This window comes from Sceloporus occidentalis, unplaced genomic scaffold, assembly GCF_023333645.1.
Source record: "Sceloporus occidentalis isolate IW3139 unplaced genomic scaffold, rSceOcc1.0.p SCAF_5, whole genome shotgun sequence".
NCBI lineage: Eukaryota > Metazoa > Chordata > Lepidosauria > Squamata > Phrynosomatidae > Sceloporus > Sceloporus occidentalis.
In genome coordinates this window covers 136,061,609-136,076,476 of record NW_028316985.1, presented here as the reverse complement: position 1 = coordinate 136,076,476, position 14,868 = coordinate 136,061,609, and positions in this window count along the sequence as shown.

Genomic DNA, 14,868 nt, shown 5'->3' with positions numbered 1-14,868 from the left:
AAAATACTGAGTCAGGCAGAACTTTAGTCATGACTGGGCACAGTTTCCAGGAATACTGAAATTTTGTGAGAGATAAACCCAAAAATGAAACTTACAATAAACTCTGGATAAACATAAACTTTATTGATCTGGCACATTTCAAGCCCAGTGGAGGCATTTATATGTGCACATGAGGACAAAAACTATGAAAAAATAACTCATTTGTCCCTCACTCCCCAGGCTCATGGAGTTTTCTAGGGATGCACAGAAAGATCTTCAAAGGGCTGCTACTAAATCCTGAATTGTTTTGTTCTCATGCAGTAAAACCAGACAAGAGATTCAAAACATCTCCTTGCCAGTGCAGAGGGATTTGGCCATTTTTAAGACTGATTTTTGTGCATTTCTGTTTTCCACAAAATGGAAGTGTGGCAACTGTTGAATCAACCAATTTTAAGGGATTGTTTGCATCTTTCTGATCAAGCAGCCTATTCTTTCATGCTTGCTGCATGTTGCTCAGCTTCACAAATAGAAAAAACCACTCCTGAAGACTTTCTGTCAAAGTGTGCTTCATGCAAGAAAATCCATGGCGGGTTACAAACCGCCAAAAAATACGTATGGAATACGTATTAGGGTTAGGAAGGGGCGGTGCTTCCGCACCCCCCTAACCCTAGTACGTATTCCATACGTACAACATGGTGGCGCCCCTTCCACATGGGGGCCGCCATGTTTACGTATCGGACGCTGTGCGTCCGCACGTGTCACGGCATCTATGACATCGCAAGTCCGCCCCTGGCGCCTCGCGACATCATAGAGGCGCCGCTTAAAGAAGCTCCATTTTGGAGCTTCTTTTTCGGTCCGTGCGGGAGCCGCGCGGTGTGGCTGCTGCGGCTCCCGCACGGAGCAAACGGCGGCAGCAGGCCACCTCAAAGCGGCGGTTTATAACCCACCTACGGCATTCCCATCTCATGCCAAAGTTGAGATCTTTTGAGATGGCGTGAAAATCCTCTGAATGTTGTCTCCCCATGTCAAAATGGCTAGACTCAATTAGAATTTCAGCAAAATTCCTTCATATGCCTAGTTTTGTGTAACTTCTAAATCCCTGAGACTGTTAGTTGTCTTGATTGTAAAACTCCAGACTCCTGGAGGTAAAATTTCTCTCTTGTGTATGTGTATGTGCCTTCAAGTTGCCTGCCAATTATGGAGACCTCATGAATTTTCATAGAGTTTTCCTAGACTAGGAATATTCCGAGATGGTTTTGCCAGTTTCTTCTTCTGAAACTACAGCACCTAGTATTTGTTTGCAGGCTCCCATCCAAACACTAACCAGTAGTCCTGCTTAGCTTCCGAGATCATACAGGATCTGTTGTTTTTACCATTGTCTAATTACAAACCAAATAATAAGAGCTTTTCTCTGCAAGTGGGCATCCTTTTTCACAAGGAATGGCAATTGCAGAGCCATGTCAGCTCATCTGATTGGCTGTTAGAGAGGTAGTTTGTATACCATAGTCAATGGGATTTTCAGTAGGTTTCTTTCACCCAGGGGTCAGCAGTCCGTTATTTTTTAAAAAATAGCAGAAACCCTGTTTTGATAATATAAAGCTCATATATTATTCTTGCATTTTGCCACTACGGATAATAGTTTACACACACACACACACACACACGAGATTATCAGATGGGATAAAACATCCTTGTTTTGTCCTTTTCCCATTCTCATAGCACAATCACGAAAAGATTATCATACAACGTCACGCTTATACGGACATAATCTCATCCAGAAAGCATGATTGAATGCAATCCAGTGAAAGACTTTCGAATGACATCACACAGATCCTGTCATTGTCCTGTCGTCATTGAAATGGCATTGCCTGACATTTTGCATTAATGGGAGTCCGTGTTAATGCAATACCACTTCAGTGACAGGACAATAGTCAAAGATGGGAGGACAGGGAAGTGATCCCTTCCTTATCCCATCCCTGTGTGATTATTTCCACACACACACACCTTCGAGTGTGGTTGTGTAGAAGAAGCATACAGCCTATAATGTCTGTTTCAGAAAAGAAGCATGAGCAGATGGCTTTCCTGATTGAAATACTTTTCCAGTGAGAGAGTCAATGATTTAGCAATGAAAAGAACACAACAAAGATCACACAGATTAAATTCCCAGTTGGGCAGAGCTGATATTAAAAAACATTATGCCTTGTTTAATTGGGAAAATGCCAAATAATCATTGAGCACAGACAGCTTGTGCAGACCAGACATAAAAAGTAAACCTGCACAAGCCATTTGAAAGGTCAAACTACATTTGAAGTGCCATCTTTCAGTGCTATGGATGTCTACTCAAAAGTTAGTTTTAACAAGATTCTATTTAAAGGATTTTAAGGAGAGTTCACCAGTATCACACATCTTGTAGTGCCAGGAGATTCTCTTTAATGTTTAGTCAAAATCACCTTCCAGTCATTTTCAATTATTCCCAGTTAACCCCACAAAGGGCTGTTCTGGGAGTGGGAGGACTCGCCATACCAGAGTAGAATACAGTACAATGTATTACAGGGATAGGAGAAGCCTTATTTCAATTTTCAATAGGAATCCTACTCTTTTCTTGTGTTTATCCAATCTCATCTTAACAAGATGGCTGAGAAGCGGCCAGGGTACCTGGTCCTATATCTGACAAAGAATGCTGCACAGCTGCACATTCAAAACTGAACCTTCCCCATAAGCTATAAAACTTTCATTGTGATTTATACTAGCTGTGGTCTACACCTTGAAAAATTTACCTTATTGGATTACAAAAATGCATGGCTTGAGGATCTGGGGAGTTCTCTGAAGATGCCAGCCACAGATGCTGGCAAAACATCAGGAATAAACTCTTCTAGAACATGGCCAAATAACCTGAAAAACCTACAAAAATCTATGGATGCCAGCCATGAAAGCCTTTGACTTCACATCTGGGGAGTTGTCCAAAAAAGGGGATTTTTTTGAAAACCAAGCCTTATGAGGAATGGCTTGGGGACCTGGGCAAGTTTAACTTGGAAAACATTGAGTGCTAACATGATAACTATCTTTAAACATCTGAAGGCATGTCATGAAGAAACTTGTCTTCTGCTGCTCTAGTAACTAGAACATGAACCAATGAATACAAATTAGAAGTTAAGAGATTCTGACTAAACATTGGGGAGAAGTTTTGTTGCTATGATAGCTGTCCAACAGTGGAATAAAAGTTTGTAGATATTTAAATTGAAATTGGATGTGCAACTTTCAAGAGTGCTTTAATTGTGTACTTCTGCATAGCAGGGGTTGGGCAAGATGCCTTTTGGTCCCTTGAAACCTGTAAGTTTCTGTAATTCTACAAAGAGAGGGTATAAAATTAAATATAAATCAAAGTAACAAAACATTTAAGCTGTGCAGTGCATAGCTTCTTTTGTCTGAAATTTGACTTCCACTTCATTCCGCAGCGCCTACCATAAATATCCAGTGTAAGCCAGGGTATTAGAAATATGTCTTGCAAAGTGCTGTGAAAAAATATCTGTTCCTCTACATTCAGCACGCCAAAACACTGACACTACAAACAAAGTTTGAGAAATATACTGGGAAAGAACCAAAATGCATTTCTTTCATGGTAATGCTGCTCGTCTCTGTGTGTGTGTGTGTGTGTGTGTGTGTGTGTGTGTGTGTGTGTGTTATCATGTTTTATTCTGATGACAGTGATAAAATACATATCTTAACAGCTGCTGTATTAATAACTGCCAAATAGTGATCACAACTACCATTAATGTAATTTATTTCTGCACTATTTTCTGCAATTGATGTGATTTCTATGTAATTTTTTTCATACTTGCTTTATATATTAATGATCAGATGTTTCTCTGCTGATTAAATCTGCCACAATACCCAAAGACACTGTTGCATTTGAAGAAACTTCCATTATTTTTATTCTTGCAAAAAAGTTGCAAGGATAGTTGGGCATGGATTGAAACAATGAAAGACATCTATTTGAAGAAAAACTTATTTCATATTTTGATTTTTTGTTTCATCTTTGAATGGAATTCAATGTATCTCAGAATTAATTTAATTCTGCTAAACATTGTAAATTCAGAAATCTGCACTTCAAAAGTAGACTAGTGTTTTTAGATTTTCTTGTATGATGAAGCATGAAATTACTGGTTTCCATTTCTCCCATTTTTATCAAGTGCCTTTTGGCTACTGAATACATACATACATACACACACAGAGAGAGAGAGAGAGGGAGGGAGGGAGGGAGGGAGAGAGAGAGAGAGAGAGAGAGAGAGAGAGAGAGAGAGTTGTTGGCTTTTCATATACTATCTGGATGAAAAGGGTCCTGAAGCTTGGGGTTAGCAATTGTTTTTAAAACCAGTGAAAATGGTTTCAAAAAGACTTGACTTCTTACATGACATATACTCAGTTCTATTTATTTGTTGACTTCTATCAAAGAATTCAAGCAGGTGTTATTTTTTTTACAAAATAGTAAAGCTGAAAAGCTTTTTCAACGTGTGTGTTATGAGCCTTCAAGTTCTTTTTTACTTACGGCAACCCTAAGGCAAGCCTATCATGTTTTTTTCTTAGCATAATGTTCAGAGGGGATTTGCTGTTGGAACACAGTTTGGGGACGGTAAAAGTAGTGGCATAGCCTGGCCTCAAGGGCTCTCTTAATTTCTTTATTAACTGAGGAAGTGTGGCTGACCAAACAATGACCACACCAGGCCATGAACGTTGGATAAGAGTCAAATCATGCACCACCTGCAAGATTAACACCTTACCCTTTAACAACCCCAAGTTGTTACCACCACAGTGGATAACCAAAACATGAGGCAGAGACCCACAATGCTCCTTAAACAGCAATGACAACATGCCATGCCAACGCAGGCCCCATCTGCCCATCCACTGCAGACAGGCCATCTCACCGAGGCCCAACTATGTACTGAAGTGACTGGAACTTGCGTGCTGAACAGCCCAGTAGACCATGCTGTGGCCACACAGCAGCACTCATACTCTCCTCAGCCTGGGACAGGGACCTGCAACACAAAACAGAAAAAACCACAACTGGTAAAACACACAGTCAGCACTGCAGCCTCCTAGCATATCTGTGGTAAGCGGCTGACTTCCAGCACCCAATCCTCTGAATGGTCTCTTGCTGGAAACCCATGGCAGCAGCCATGGACACGGCTCCAATCCTGAAAGAGTGAGTGGCATCCAGACAACAATTCAGTGCTACTACAACTTCCTTGGCATCAGTTGTAAAGGAGAAATAGCATGAGGTATCATCTGCATACTGATGACACCCCAAAGCTCCAAGTGACCTCTCCTAGAGGATTCAAGTAGATGTTGGAAAGCATAGGGGATAGCACTAACTATTATGGAAACCAACAGGATAATGGCTGAAAGGCTGAAAAATAATCCTACAGCACTACTCTCTGGGAATATTCAGCCAAGAAAGACTGAACCCAATGCAAAGTAATGCCACCAAGTCCCATATCAGTATAACAACCCAGAAGGATACTGTGGTTGATGGTATCAAATGCTACTGAAAGATTCAGGAGGGCCAATAGGAGTCACTCCTGCTGTCCAGTGTTTGCTGATCGCATCTACACCAGGTGACTAAGTCTGTTTCTGTCCCACAATCAGGCCTGAACCCCAGTTGGAATAGGTGCAGTTAATCTGTGTCATCCAAGAAAGTCTGGAGTTGTGTTGCCACCACTCAACACTTTCATTATACAACTGGTTTGTAATTACTTTTGTAGTAGTATCACTTTTTAGAATACTCTAGAACGCCTGGTCCACTCATGCTCCACCCACACTTGATTGAAGGGTTCATTGACATAAAAAGTGCTACTAATGATGCAAACCATAGTTTCATTACAAACAGATGGGAAAAGTACAGAGTATCAGAAATAAAGAATGCATAAATAAATAAATAAATAAATAAGTCTTTTTCTGACCCTTCAACCAAATGTGTTCTCAGAGACACAACTTAATGTGTTCTTGGACAACAAACTTAACAAAACACCATTTACTCCTGAGGGCATTGAAGCATTCCAGATATTTGTCTGTAAGCCTTTTACATTAGCTGGTGTAGGATTCTGAGTAACCTAAGGCACATTACATATAATCACACATTACAACAATAGTATTTGATGTATTAGAAGCCCAGTAAATACATTACTAGCCAATCTGCTGAAAACAGCCCATTGCAGTAGTAGTACTAGTACTGTAATATTAAGGTATATCCCATACCCAACAACATTTCACAGATGAAAACTAAGACACACACAAACAGGCAACATAGAGTGAGATCAAGATGGCAAAAGTTATTAATGTGGAAGAACAGACAAACTAGAAGAGGCTACAGCTGTTTGCTTTTACCAGAGCCTACTGGAAGCAACAATAGCACCTCCCCAGTAGAAGCTGACTGAACAGCTGAGAAGGGAGAGATAATTGAGGATGATGGTTGCTTGATTGCAGGTGAGTCACAGTTAGGGATGTGACAAAGTCTCATTGCTATTCATTAAACATATGGGATATTGGATACTCAATGCTTCAATAAAGTCATTAGGTTATTTGATGTTTTGAAAAAGTCTTTAATCAGGTGTGAAACAAGTCATCTTCTTGACCAAGGTATAATAATTTTCATTTTGCATCATTTGCAAATAAAATGAAGGAACGAAGCCTTTCAAATGAAAATCTGATGGGCATACTTTACATAAACAATTCGGACAGGGCCTTACCAAAAGGTACACACTAATTGGCTATTTTTTATTGCTTTGTTACGATGATGGCCTTGCTTTTTGTGGTGGGAAAAACTCTAGTTTGGGCTGCATGTAAAGATAGCCTTTTTAAATTTAAGATATAAGCTTATAGTTTAAGCTATGAGGGCATTTGGCTCACGTTAAGCACACCTATATATACAAAATTGGGAAATTAATCATAAGTCTCTCCAGATGCTGGCTGAGTGCTACTCCCAGGTGCCACTGCCAGCATTGTCCATAGGCCAGGAATACTGGGAGCTGCAGTCCAACATCTGGAGTGTTGCATTTTGCCCACCCTAATCAACCACATTGATGGGAGTTGTAGTTTTTTGGATGGACTACCTCTCCCAGAATCTAGTCAATGAGACATGTTGGCAAGGTGACCCTGGGAGTTATAATCAAACAAATTGTGAAGGTATGAAATGAATAACGTAGTTCTCCAGATGCTGGTCGATTGCAACTACCAGGAGCCACAGCCAGCATTGTTCATAGGTCAGGAATGCTGAGAGCTGCCGTCTAACATCTGAAGTGGTGCATTTTGCCCACCTCAAGTTTATATTTGCACACAATTTACATAGTGGGAATCCTCTGACACTTTTCTTTTCCTGTATCTCCCATAATCCTGTGTCTGTGGGTCTGTCAGGAGCTGTAGCTCAAAATATCTGAAAGTTCAGAGTTTTTTCTGATAGATAAAATCTATCAAAAAATACCCTACAGCTCCCATCAATGTAATCTATTTCAGGCACTCTCTCCTCCATTTGGTTGTGTGTGGGGGAGTGGTATTGCCTTCCTCTGAGGCTGAGAGCGTGTCCCATCTCCAATTAATGTTGATTTTGGAAATACACTCTTAGATGCAAGAGAAGAGCAAGATTTAAACAAGGGAAGTGATAAGTTCATGGATGTTATAGTAATTTGTTATTTTATGGAAATCCACAGATTTATCTGCTGTTCCAGAGACTAGGAGCCGGAGTAATGGATGCAAGCTACAGGAAAAGAGATTCCACCTCAACATTAGGAAGAACTTCCTGGCAGTAAGGGCTGTTTGACAGTGGATAAAACTCCCTCTGAGTGTAGTGGAGTCTCCTTCTTTGGAGGTCTTTAAGCAGAGGCTGGATGGTCATCTGTCGGAGATGCTTTGACTGAGAGTTCCTGCATGGCAGGGGGTTGGACTGGATGGTCCTTGAGGTCTCTTCCAACTCTATGATTCTATCCTTTCCCCCCTCCCCCTTCTTTAATTCCAAGTCTCTAATAGTCTGATCCTGTGTGTTTTTAATCAGAAGCAACTTCTGTGTTAGTCAGTGCTATTTACTCATAAGTATGGATCTAAGTGAAGACTTACCTTCATTTAAATTGGTGTGAGGGCTTCCTTCTCAGTTCTTTTCTCTCCATGCTAAAGATGATTCTGTGATATTCACTTTAATAATTTTTCTATTTACATAAGTTTTGAGATACTTTAATAGGTGGTTTCTGAAAGGAAGACAATCAAACTTGAGCACTTCTTATACAATTATATATTTCTGGGGCAGGAGGGGGCCATCAAGGCTGGTTAAAAGTTGAGAGCTGAAATTTGCTCTTGGTCTAACATTCAAAATGATGCCTTTCCATTTATCCGTCAGCTTTTCCAATGCCATTTGTAGCATTACCAATTACTTCCATGGATGCTTCATTAATAGACGGCTTTGGTAGAACTGTAAGTAGTGAAGTCTCTGATAACGTCATAGAAGGGGAGCTGCCTTAGGACTTTATTGCATCAGCCCCATTCTTGCAGCAGTTGCGTTTGCAATAAAAAATGGGAACTTACCACTTTTTAGGCAGCCATCACTGCATCTTTTGCAATTGCATGACCAGGGCTGCTGTTCCCATCTTGCTCCCTTCCTGACCTACCCCTTAACCCTGCTCCCCTCCCTTATCATGCCTTTAGAGCTTTTTGGGAGGTTGTTTTTCTTTCCCCTTTTTCCATGCAGTTCTAGAGCTATGCAGTCTGATTTAACTCTTAAAAAGTAAAAGAAAGAAAGAAATTAAAAGGTAATGAGGGCATTTCAGAATAGTGAGAGGACATAGGGGAAGGAGGAAATACTGGCACCACATGACTAGCAATCACACAACTGCCCTAGGAGTGACATTTCACACCTGCCTACTTGCACAATTGCCACATCATTCACAGATTTTTCCCGTGAATGAAAAGCGGCAGATGGGGGACAGGGCAGCCACAGGTTGGAGGCGTCGTATGATGAGTATCGCCACTTTTCCCCCAGCATAATTGTGTCTTAAAAGCCATGTGCAGTATGTCCTTAGTTGATTGCGACAAGAGTGATAGTGTCTTGCTGTGGTATATAGACAAAGAAATATATGACTTAATATGAGCTTTTATGTGCCATTCATCAGATGAATGAAATGGTTATGCTAGTGAATTGACACATAGTACAGCTGCCAAAAGGTGCAATTAGCTGGTACATAATTCAAATCTAGTGTGCTCATAAATCTCATATAATGAGCCTTGACTCTGAAAGGTTAAAACTGTAATAAGTTTATAATTCAAAAGCAAACTATTATGAGGTTTTTCCCCCATTTTGATATCTGCACAGTCCACATGACTGTTACGCAAACAAAATCAGGTGGCATCTATCACATTTGTGTTGCTTATTTTAACTCTTTGGTTACATGATGTCAGTCTGCTCAATCTGTAAACAAAAAGAATAAACAATAGTTAACTGGAGAATGCTTCCTTGTGATATGTGACATTGTGACACAAGAACAGAAAATAATTCTGCTCTAAGCACCACAGTAACCATCTCTGAAGAAAGATACAATAGATAGCCAACGTCTGGCAGGCTGTATGAAAACTGGTGTTTAGATTTATCTACAGCAGCAACAACAATGACAACACCTTCAGTTAAGAGAAAGTGTTTATTAGAGAGCTGCCTTCTAGTGGGGGGGGGGCAGGGGGAAGAAAGATGGGGCATACTACTTGCTACCTGACTAAAAGTGGAAAAGGAGGGAGTAGTGTGTGGAGAAAAGTGAAGTCAAGCCTGTGAGTTTCAATCGAGATATGAACAACAGAGCAGCAATAGAGCAGAGAGGATAAAGAAGGATCATACGAAAGAACCCTATTTGTGTCTATCAGACAAGGATATTTAGGACTTTATCACATGAGGCTGCCAAAGTGGACTTACAGTAGGATAGTAGTACCTTATCACATGATGTCATGTATCTCCTGTAGCTGCTTTAGCTCCCAGCCATCCCTGGAGTGCTCCTTTTCATTGATAGACAAAACCTATCAATGTCTGCCAATCATGCTGCCTTGCCACAATTGATTCCTAAATATTTATTATTTAGAGTATGTATACCTCATTCTTCAGCCAAAAAGGGTCTCAGGGCATTTGACAATTCCCTGCCCTCAGACCTATGATCTAAAAAGACATGGCACAAAAGAAGAAGGGAATGGCAGTAGGGAAGGGGATCAAGTAAAGCAGATACTGCTCATTCTTTTCTCCCTCTAAGGCCAGAGTGGTAGCAGTTAAGATGGACAGAGGGCCTTCCAACTTCCTCTGGGGCTGGGCATAGTGGAGCTGTGCCTGCCTGTCCTAATAAGTTCCTTCCATTGCAGATCTGATATGCAGGCAGGCAGATGGTACAAGTGGGTGTGATTATGCTCCTCTCCCCCTTTTCTCCTCCACTATTCCAAAGCAGGCTGTTTTTCTTTTCTTTCTTTTCTTTCTTTTTTTAAATTTCTTTTTTTTTTCACTTTATCTACTGCTGTGACCACACAATTGAAAATAAAATTAAATTAAAAATACAGATCAAAAGGCATGCTGGGAAGAACACAGGGAAGGAAGCTGGAGCTATGAAGACAACCAAGCAGAAGACAGAGTCCAGGGCTGTAGCTGTGTGAAAATGTCGGCCCTCAAACCAGTATGTTTCATTTGTGGAATCTTAGCAGCCTGGTGTGATGAAGTCTTTAGTCACTGCATACATATTGCTGGGGAACATGTGGATAGAGACATACACACACAAGAGAATGTTATGCCTCATAGAGATCCTACAGTCCAATCAAAGCCAATTGCTCTACAAAGGATGCAGCAAGTTCTATGCCATTTTGCTTTTACATAAGGTTACACGGCCTATACTTCTGTAAAAACATCTTTAATGCTGATTACAAAAGCTTTTCAACACTAGTTTGTCTCTCTTTTTTCCATTCAGGGCATCTGTTGCCTCTTTTATTCACCTCTGTTCACCCCTTTCTTGAATACATTTAGGAGGCATAATTGCATTAGCCAATTATAGTCATTTCTTTATTGATGTTACTTTGTCTGACATGCTCAAAAGAATAAGACAAATGGCTTTCATGATAGTTCCACTTCACTTACAATTTTGCAATCTGTTTGGTTTGTGTATGTGCTTTCATTGCACATGCTGACTTATGGCAACCCCATGCAATAGGGTTTTCTTAGGCAACAGAATCTTCAGAAGTAGTTTTGCCATTTCCTTCCTCTGAAATATAGCCTACAGCACCTAGTATTTGTTGGCAGCCTCTCATCCAGGTACTAACCTGACCCTGCTTAACTTCCAAGATCAGATGGAAGTTTGTGCCTCTAGGGGGTTTAGGTCCTCAGTTTCAGTATTTCATAATGTGCATTTAAAAAAAAAAACTTCCAACTACCTAAAATAGGGATGTACCCATTCTCTGAAGAAATGTCAGGCCACTTCCACTGAACTGTGAAAACTGAAAGTATTCATCTACTGCTGAAAAGTTGCCTCATCCTCTGTCAGGCCTGGATACAGATTGAAGGTGAATGATACACAAAGTTAAGGATGCCATTCCAATCCATTTTAGCTGAGTGGCACTTGAAACATGGGACCTGAAATAAATTTTAACATATGAGAAAACAATATGTAAATTCCCCTCTAGCATAATTTTCCTGCTTGTGAGCTCATCAGTTCCAACTAGAATAGGACCATTTTCAGTTCATCCCTTCAGGAAATACTCCCATTGCTCCTTTAATAGCATTCCCCATCCTGTGCCCTTTCTCTAATTCCTCCCTTCAAGTGTACTGTTCATGCTTCCTCCTACAAAGTGTATAATTTAGAGAACCACTCTCCCATCCAGGCCTGCATTTCTTCCTCAAAATGACAGAAATAGTTAGACTCTACTTTCATATTATTTGCCCAGTTTAAAACTAACAATAATTCTTTTATACAAACCAAGTAAAGAAACGATCTTTGTTCCATGTCCTTGGGAGAATTCAATATAACACAGATGATCAGTGATTTTGAATAATTCCATATTGGAGAAAAAGATACATTTTTTACTTGGTCATTATAGGATGCATAATTTTTTAGGCAAAAGTATGACAACAAGCTAAGAAATGTTTAGATAAGAGCACTCATTCTGCTTTCTCTCATGTAGCTCTCTTATGCATTGCTTTGACCTACTGATGACTCTCTCCAAACTGTCATTGACCGTTTCATATCATTTTAGCCTCTGAGATGGAGAAACCTCTCAAGAGACTCATCTTTTAATGTATTTTTAACATTCTTTACACAATGGGTCTTGTTCTACTCAAGACATTTTGTTTCTGTTGCTGTTTTGAGCTATACTCATTAATGACACCCAAAGGGACCCTCTTCCTTTCAGTCACTGTGATCAATATTTTTGGTGAACTGGATATTTGTCACTTTCTTTATTTGTTCACCTGGCACTAGAATCTCCAATCTATCTTGTAAAAATAATGTGACACTTTTAACTGTTTACTTTACATTACAGGAAATGCTTTTAAATATTAGTTTTGCTCATTCAGATGCATGTGGTGAGGAGAAAGGCTGCTTGGCTTTATTTTGTTGCTGTTGAATTTGCTGGCTTATCTTCTAGATGAAAAGAAGGAAATTATGCCATGGGAATAGGTGCACATTCTTTTAACAGCTATTGGTGATAAGATATTCAGACGTCATTCAAAAATATATATGAATGTAGCAGACCTGATAGCCACAAGCAAAAAAGAGGACAATTTGGCTAAGGGGCCAAACTATTCAAGGGTCTGAAATAGCAGAAAAGCAATTGTCTGCTTAAATAGTAGATAAGTACACACCTTCTTTACAATGTCTTCTTACACCAGGTACTTATCTGGAGACAGAGGCTTTGAACTGCACTTGTTTGGGACAGCAATATTGAAAAGTTTTTGTGGGTTTTTCAGGCTACGTGGTATTTAATTGCTAATTAAATAGACACATATCCTCCCACCAAGACCTTGCCATCAACAACCGGCCAGCACACAGATTAACATGTAAATCACTTCCTCCCAGCCAATGGACACACAGTACATGAAGATTTTCAAGTCAGTGCTTAAGCACTGGTAAAATGCTGCAAAATCATTTAGGAAGCATTTGTGTGTGAAAACCTGACACGCTTCCTAAACGTTAGGGGATCGTTGGCTCCCCTCCAGCATCCCTGAATTGTTTGCGGAGAGGCAAATTTATATGAACACAAAGTTTCTGTTCATAGGAATTTGTCCTTCCTTGAATGATTCAGGGATACTGGAGGGAAGGCAATGATCCCCTGACATTTAGAAAGCATGCCAGGCTTCCACACACACACGCTTCCTAAATGATTTTGCAGTATTTTACCAGCACTTAAACGCTGGTTTGAAAATCATACACACACACACACCATGCACTTCCATGCCACCACCCTCTAAAGATGCTAGCCACAGATGCAGGCAAAATGTCATGAATAAATTCTTCCAGAACATGGCCACATAGCCCCAAAAACCCATAGAATACTATGGATACTGGCTGTGAAAGCTTTCAACTTCACAAAATTGAAGTATATGAATGCAAATAAAATAAAATGCGCGTAGACAGGTAGGTTTTCATGTCATATCAAAAATTATTCAAGCACTTACTTTGCCCTCTGACAAGAGAATCCATCAACAGAGAACATGATGCATTGTAATGAGTTATATTTCCTGCAAATCTACAGTGCTATATAAATAAAGAATAATAATAATAATATTTATTCATAGCAATCAGGTCTGGCTTGAGCTAGTATGGTGTAGTGGTTTGAACATTGGACTAGGACTCTGAAGAACAGGGTTCAAATTCCCACTTGGCTCAGGTGGCAGAACAAATTACAATTCCCAGAATTCCATAGCAGTGAGTCATGACAGTTAAAGTGGTATCAATCTGGATTATTTCTGCAGTGTAACTGTAGTTGAAACTAACAACAGGATGCAAGTGTAGTCAGATGATCGGGACGGTTTTAAGTTCCTGGATTGTTTTGGCCAAGGCCACTGTCTCATCAGCCACTTTCATTTGACTTCATTTCCCCCTCCATATTGTTTTCTATTCCAATAAAGTTAGCATTCTGTGGCAACTGACCATGCCATACTGACCATTGGCTTGTCTGCACTGATTGGAAACACCATACTTACCCAATAGCCGCTGTGACCTAGGATCATCATGTTCCTCAGGATCCACAGGAGTAAAAAGGAATTACTCCACATTCACCTGGAAAATCCAGATTAGCAATGAGGACACAGCCATGTGGTTGGAAATACTCTGCATTATAGGACATGTGATCATCATAGGACCACCTTTTTCTTCCAGGTTACTCTAATCTCACCACGGTGAATGTGGTGTTATCAGAGTCACTTCAGACTAGGAAACTGTGCTGAGGCTACAAGGTAATATGTGGTTTCCTACCAATGTAGACAAACTCCTTGTTCCATGCCCTTTTAATATTTATGCAAATCCAAGGAGCTCATCCAACTCTACCAATATCTCCCTCTTATACAAGAATGGTGCCATTTTGGTTATATGAAAGTTGGCACTCATCCTTAAACATTTGAAATAAAAGGAAATGGACTTACAATATTGTTTGTTCAATGTTATTTAATGATGATGAATCAAAAGCTGTTTTTAAAATGTTTTCTCTTATTATTTCTAAAACTATTATAGTGCTGTATGTTCATAGGATTAACAATGTTCAGTGAAGATTTCACAAGAGGAATGCATTTTATTTTTTTTAAAAGATTGAAATGGTGGGCATAAACCTCAGGCTGATGCTTAAAAAAAAAGGACAACTCATGTGTTACTATAGATCTTCAGTTATGAGTACCCATCTGAAGTC